The sequence below is a fragment of the Pseudophryne corroboree genome, chromosome 2, assembly GCF_028390025.1.
Source record: "Pseudophryne corroboree isolate aPseCor3 chromosome 2, aPseCor3.hap2, whole genome shotgun sequence".
Taxonomy (NCBI): Eukaryota; Metazoa; Chordata; class Amphibia; order Anura; family Myobatrachidae; genus Pseudophryne; species Pseudophryne corroboree.
Window position 1 is genome coordinate 872,835,273 of NC_086445.1, and position 7,346 is coordinate 872,842,618.

A 7,346-nucleotide genomic window follows, 5' to 3' on the forward strand; every position below is an offset into this window, starting at 1 on the left:
TACATATGGGTTGGGCACAGTATCCTGGCACTCACCATCCTGACAGTCAGAATCCCAATGGTCAAAATACATGGATTTTGGTGAGTATTGTAACCCTAACCTACCGCTCCCACATCCTAACTCTAACCGTCCCCTTCGGTAGTGTAACCCTAACTATCCCCTCCTGCAGCCTAACCCTAGCCCTCCCCCAGAGCCTAAGCCTAATACTCAACGTCTAGATGCATCGGATTTTCACCATCAGGATTCCGCTGCTGGAATTCTTATCGTCGGGATGGTGAGCACCAAGATATTGGCTACATTCCGTACATGCACCACTGCCTCTCCACCACTTTATCTTATTTTAATAATCTAGCATATTTTGTATCAGCTGGTATAAACATTTGCTACTCCGCAAATGTCAGCATCTTTGGGTCCCTCTGCCATAGTAACAAACCAGCCCTACACAGTAAGCACTGGGATGTATTCCCTTGGGAAATCAGGCCTGCAAAAATAAAGTGGGTTTTGTTCTGACAAGCTACAGGTCCTAATAAATTATCAGGGACGTGCAGTCAGGGGAGGCAGTGCCTCCCCTGCCATTAATGATTAAAATCACAGGTTCTCAAACTCGGTCCTCAGGACCCCACACAGTGCATGTTTTGCAGGTCTCCTCACAGATCACAAGTGAAATAATTAGCTCCTCCTGTGGACCTTTTAAAATGTGTCAGTGAGTAATTAATACACCTGTGCACTTGCTGGGTTACCTGCAAAGCATGCACTGTGTGGGGTCCTGAGGACCGAGTTTGAGAACCACTGATTAAAATAATACAAAAAAGATACTTATGACACAGATTTTGTGTCATAAGTATATTTTTATTATTTTAATCATTTTTAGCTTTGCAAAAATCCATTTTAAGTGTTTCGGAGGCACCGCTCTCGGTGCCTCCCGCTGACAGAGTAGAAGGGCCGGAAGCGGGGGGCGGGGCCAAGAAGCGGGGAATAAAATCCCATTAACAAAAAGCCCTGAAAGCGGCACTAGTATAAGTGCCTTTTTGACAGGGGCGTGCTTTCAGCCCATTTGAAAGCACGCCCCTGTCACTGTGGAGGAGGTGATTGGGTAGTGCTGGATTCGGGGCGGTGTTTTCTGTTTATTATGTTAATATTAATGACAGTATATGTGGCTGTGACCGTCCCCACTCCCCAGTACCTGCCGTTCCTTCGCTCTTGTTCACTTCTGAGGGCAGACTGAACAGCCACTGTCTCGCACCGGGAACCCCCTGCATGATGATCGTGCTGATGGATCCCGGGCAGCAGGGGCACCAACAGGAGACGCGTGAAGAGCCCCTGAGCCGGTGGTACCTGGCCGGCACCTGGCAGCAGAGGAATGCATTGCCGCGATTCGTGGGTGGGAAGGGGGCGGAGCCTAATGCCGGGAAGTGCCCGCCCCCAATGAGAGACCTGAGCTGAAGCCTAGCAAGCCTGGGACAGGTAGTGTGTCTCTCCCCATCCCTCCTCCCTCTCTATCTCTCCCCCTCTCTCTCTTCATCTCTCCCCATCCCTCCTCCCTCTCTATCTCTCTCTCTCTCCACATTCGTCCTCCCTCTCTATCTCTCTCCCTCTCTCTCGCCCCCATCTATCTCTATCTCTCCCCCCTCTATCTCTCCAAATCCCTCCTCCCTCTCTGTCTCTCCCCCTCTCTCTTCATCTCTCCCCCATTCCTCCTCCCTCTCTATCTCTCCCCTCGCTCTCCCCTCTCTCTCTCTTGCTCCCCTCTATTTCACCCCTCTCTCTCTCTTCCTCTATCTCTACCCATCAGGGGCGGAACTCCCGGAGGCAACGGAGTCTGTTGCCGCCGGGCTCCAGCCCTGAAGGGGGCATCTGGCTCCTCCACAGTCTCTCATCCCTGCCCTTCTTGGAAGATCCACGAGCAGAGGCGGAGCGCCGATCAGCATCAATGGGGCGCTCCCCCTCTGTGACCTAGAGACTCAATAGGGAAAAGGGGTCACTAAAAGACCCCCTTTCGAGCAGGGACACATAAAAGGACTCACTCTCACTGCCATTCAGGGGCTGCCTGAGAGCGGAGAGTACTGCGGAATACGCTGGGAACAATAGCGGAAAGAGCAGAGACCGGGGACACAGGGAGGAGCCGCCCCCACGACCAGCCGCCCTGACTGAGAGAGGGCTACAGCAAGGCCAGAAGAAGTGCCGCACCGCATCTCCCAGCGAGCATCACGGGCAAGGAGGGTAAGTGTGGAGAAAGTTTGCGGCTATTGTGTAGGGGGCACCAGGAGTCTCCTCTCTGCCAGGAAACTCTAGGAGTGAGACCACAGCAGCCCAGCCACACAAGGAGGAGCGCCAGTGTGTGGCACTCCCGGTGCCGTCTTCATCACCCAGTGTCCCAGAGCAGCAAAAGTTTCAGTGTACGTCACCCTGTGCTGTTTCCTCTTTCTCTCTCTCTTTCTCCATGTCTCTCTCTCCCTCATCTCTCTCTCCCACTCACCCTGTGTTTCTGTCTCCCTCTCTCTGCGTCTCTCTCACTCTCCCTGTGTCCCTCTCCCTGTCTCTCTCCCATGTCTCCCTCACTTCTCTCTCCCCATCTGTCTCTCCGTTTCATTCCAACGTCTCTCTCTCCGTCTCTCTCCCTCTGTCCCTCTCTCTCACTCTGTCTCTCTATGCCTGTCTCTCTCTCCCTGTGTCCCTGTCTCCCTCTCCCTGCATCTCTCACACTCCCTGTCTCCCTCTCCCGTATCTCCCTCACTTGTCTCTCTCTCCATCTGTCTCTCCCTGTTTCTCCCCCCACGTCTCTCTCTCCCTGTCTCTCTCCGTGTCCCTGTCTCCCTCTCTCTGCATCTCTTTCATTCTCCCTGTCTCCCTCTCCCTGTCTCTCTCCCGTATCTCCCTCACTTCTCTCTCCTCATTTGTCTCTCCCTCTCCCTGTCTCTCTCCCACATCTCTCTCTACGTCTCTGTCTCTGTTTGTTTTTCTTTCTCTCTGTCTCTCCCCCTCTCTCTCTTTCTCTCCCTTTCCCTGTCTGTGTCCCTGCCTCTCTCCCTGTCTCTCTCTCTCTCTCTCTCTCTCTCTCTCTCTCTCTCTCTCTGTCTCCCTGTCTCTCTCCCCCTCTCTCTCTCTCCCTCCCTTTCCCTGTCTGTGTCCCTGTCTCTCTCCCTCTCCTTCGCTTCTCTCTCTCCCCATCTCTCTCTCTGTCCCTGTTTCTCTCCATGTCTCTCTCTTTCCCTTGTCTCTCTCGCTGTCTCCCTGTCTCTCCCTTTCCCTGTTTATGTGTCCCTGTCTCTCTCGCTCTCCCTGTCTCGGCATCTCTCTCCGTCTCTCTCCCTCCGCCTGTCTCTCACTCGTCTCTCTCTCTTCCACATCTCTCTCCGTGTCCCTGTCTCCCTCTTCCTCGCTTCTTTCTCCCTGTCTGTCTCTCTCTCCGTCTGTCACTCCCCGTCTTCCTCTCCCTCTTCTCTCTCTCTCCTTCTCCCTTGTCTCTATCTCTCTCCGCCTGTCTCTCTCTCCTTCTGTCTCTCCCTCGTCTATCTCCTTTGTCTCTCTCTCTCTCTCTCTCATCTATTTCTCTCTCTCTCTCCCTCCCTCGTCTCTCTTCCCCTCTCTGTCTCTATCTCCCTTTCCCTGTCTCTCTCCCTGTCTCTACGTCTCTCTCCCTCTTCCTTCTCTCCCCTCTCTCTCTTTCACTCTCCATCCCACCCCCCTCTCTCTCTCCCTGACACCCTCTTTCACTATCTCACTCTTCTCTTTTTCTCCCTGATACAGTCTGTCTCTCTCACTCATTCTCCCCTCTCTCTCTCTCTCTCTCTCTCTCTCTCTCTCTCTCTCTCTCCCCCCTTCTCCCCCCTCTTTCTCTCTCTCCCTGAAACCCTCTTTGTCTCACTCTCTCTCCTGCTTCCCCTGATGCCGTATATCTAACCCTCACACACTGTGACTCATAACTCACCCGTCTCCCCTTTCCCGTGACGGGGGGGAAGGCGAAGTAGGCAGAAGTTTTGCCTAGGATGTTGAGAAACTTTACACTGGACCTGCCTGACACAGTGGCAGGTAGAAGGGAGCAGCGCCAGACAGGGAAATGTATGCAGAGAAAGTTCCCTGCGCGCGGTGCAGCCAGAGAGCCCCCAGTCCCGTTCCTTGCACCCACCAGTCTCGCGCCACTAGTAACTACAATCACTAGCTGCTGCTGTGACTGAGTGCACTCTGGGCAGAAGGGCGGGGTGGGGGAGAGAGGGGCCACGATCACCCGCTCGTCCACTCTTCTCTCACTCTTTCTCCGTTGACGGATTCCTTTTCAAGCTGCTCGCCACTGGCGATCCCTGGAGTTAACACCAAAAGAGGAGCCAGGCTGCAGTTCTAGGCCCAGGTCCATGTAAGTAAATAGCAATATAATTTTCATTCACTGACTGTTCCATCACCCTTTCCTTCTCTCTTTTACACGCTCACCCACTGCTACTGTTGTTAACCTTTCCCTGGAATCACCCTCTCCCTGTCACTAACTAATGTTGCCCTCTCCTTAGCGTCACCCTCTCCCTGTCACCCTTTCCCTGGCATCACCCACTGCTGTCACCCTCTCTCTGGCATCATGCTCTTCCTGTCACCCTCTCCCTGATGTCATGCTCTTCCTGTCACCCTCTCCCTGGTGTCACTCCCTGTCACCCACTGCTGCCACCCTCTCCATGGTGTCACCCTCCCCATCACCCTCTCCCTCCCCGGCATCATCCACTGCTGTCACCCTCTCTCTGGCATCACACTCTTCCTGTCACCCTCTCCTTGGCATCATGCTCTTCCTGTCATACTCTCCCTGTCACCCACAGCTGTCACCCTCTGTCTGGCGTCACCCTCTTCCTGTCACCCACTGCTGGCTATTTTGTTGTCCAGAACTACCATTAACTTAATAGTTCCACACCCACAGTGCTATTAAGTTAGTGGAAGCCCTGGACAACAAAATTGCATTCATGTCCTCCTTCCACTCCCTTCCCAGTACCAAACACTATTTATTTTTTTTCTATAAAAATTTACATTATATTAGCCGCCTGCTCATCACAAGGTTGATGAGCAGGCAGGCTGCGGAAACTGGCGGTGGAGGCGACATCAGACTGAGATGCGAATTAGTGGTGGAGGGCCGGGGCAGTTGATGGTGGGCTAGTTTGTAAGCCATTGGCGTAGGCGGGGGTAGCGGGCATTGGCTCAGGGGCAGTAGCGGGCATTGTCTCAGTGGCGGTAGGGGTCATCGGCGGGATTCGGTGGACATTATCGCTGCAATGCCTCACCAGCCACTGACCTCACCGCACGCCACTGTAAATTATGTCATACCCAGTTATAATGGCCTGCTGGAATCTGGAGTCCATCTGTAAACAACACGTAAAAAAAAAAAAGCAGACACCATGAAAAGTATTTTCATGAAATAAAAATACATAAAGAACCTCTTATTGAGTTAATAGGAAACAGAACAATTTGCTCCCAAATAAAATTATACATGCAATTGCAAATACTTAATTGTGAGTACAAAGACATGTAAAGTCATATCATTTCACATTATAACCCACATTTTTAGAATTCTCTTTAAGTAACTTTATGGTATTCTGCTTCAGCCAATGGGGGTAATTCCAAGTTGATCGCAGCAGGATTTTTGTTGGCAATTGGGCAAAACCATGTGCACTACAGGGGAGGCAGATATAACATGTGCAGAGAGAGTTAGATTTGGGTGGGGTGTGTTCAATCTGCAAACTAATTTGCAGTGTAAAAATAAAGCAGCCAGTATTTACCCTGCACAGAAATAAAATAAACCACCCAAATCTATCTCTTTCTGCACATGTTATATCTGCCTCCCCTGCAGTGCACATGGTTTTGCCCAATTGCTATCAAAAATCCTGCTGCGATCAACTTGGAATTACCCCCAATGTGCATTTTTAGAACAAGACAGGAGATTGCAATTTTAAACTAAACCACAAAATAACTATAGTATGAAACACAGAGTGAAGATAGTTTGTAACATTATTTTAGCTTGAATCCAACCTTAATCTTTGGTTTGCTAAATCTCAGCACTAATTTTGTTGTACACTTTTTCAAATTTACAATTTTCAAACCTTAACACTTCAGTACACAGAAGTCACTGTGATACGTTCAGCCACTAGTGCAGACTACTGACACGTTTTGCTGTAACCCCCACATTGCTTTATCAAAGGACTTCTGTGGACTAAATTGCCATCACGTTTTGTCACTTCTTGCCGTTTCCTGGAGTTCCAGCATGTGAAATTGTATCTGGTGAGGACCAATTCAAGCTGCTTGTAAATTTCATCGCTAAAGGGAGCCCTTTATTCATCCTTACGGAACTGGTGATAAATTAACATAGCTGTCTAAAAGCTTGATTGCTTTATGGGTTTGTGCCCTTTTTGGAAACTGCCTCTTAATCCAAACGGACAATTTTGAACAAATTTCTAATCCACAGACTATGGGAAGAAGTTCAAAAGTTAGGCACACACTATACAATTATCTGGCAGATAATCTGCAAAATCTAGCTGGTTGGAATGAAAATCTGGTAATGGATGAGAGCAAATTACAATCTATCATTTGTTCCCAAACACTGGAAAACTAACAAAACCTGTTGTTCATACAAATTGGTTAAACACAAATTTAACCAACTTGGATGAACGACTGTTTTTGACAGTTTTGCAGTGTTTGGGAACAAATGATAGATTGTAATTTACTCTCATCCGTTACCAGATTTTCATTCCAAGCAGCTAGATCTGGCAGATTATCTGCCAGATAATTGTATAGTGTGTACCTACCTTAAGTCTTGGAGTGTGATAAAGAGCGAAGAGTTAAACTACCAACCAATCGGCTCCTAACTCTCATTTTTCAAACACAGACTGTAATGCTAGGTACACACTATACAATTATCTGGCACACAATCTGCCAGATCTGGCTGGTTGGAATGAAAATTTGGTAATGGATGAGAGCAAATGACAATCGACTATTTGCTCCCAAACATTGGAAAACGGATATAAACAGTCGTTCATCCAAGTTGGTTAATTTTGTATTTAACTAAATTGTATGCACGTCAGGTTTTGTTTGTTTTCCAGTGTTTAGGAGCAAATGGTCAATTGTCATTTGCTCTCATCCATTACCAAATTTTCATTCCAACCAGCCAGATCTGGCAGATTATCTGACAGATAATTGTATAGTGTGTACCTATCTTTACATGGTAGTTAGGAGTCAATTGGTTGGTACTGTACTTTAACTTTCCACATTTTATCACTCTCCAAGTACATCTCCCCCTGTATGGCCATTGTGAGCTGGCTGTTATAGTGCTTTTTCCATGGTGCATCCCTTGGTTACATTTTAGTATACTTATATAGGGTGTG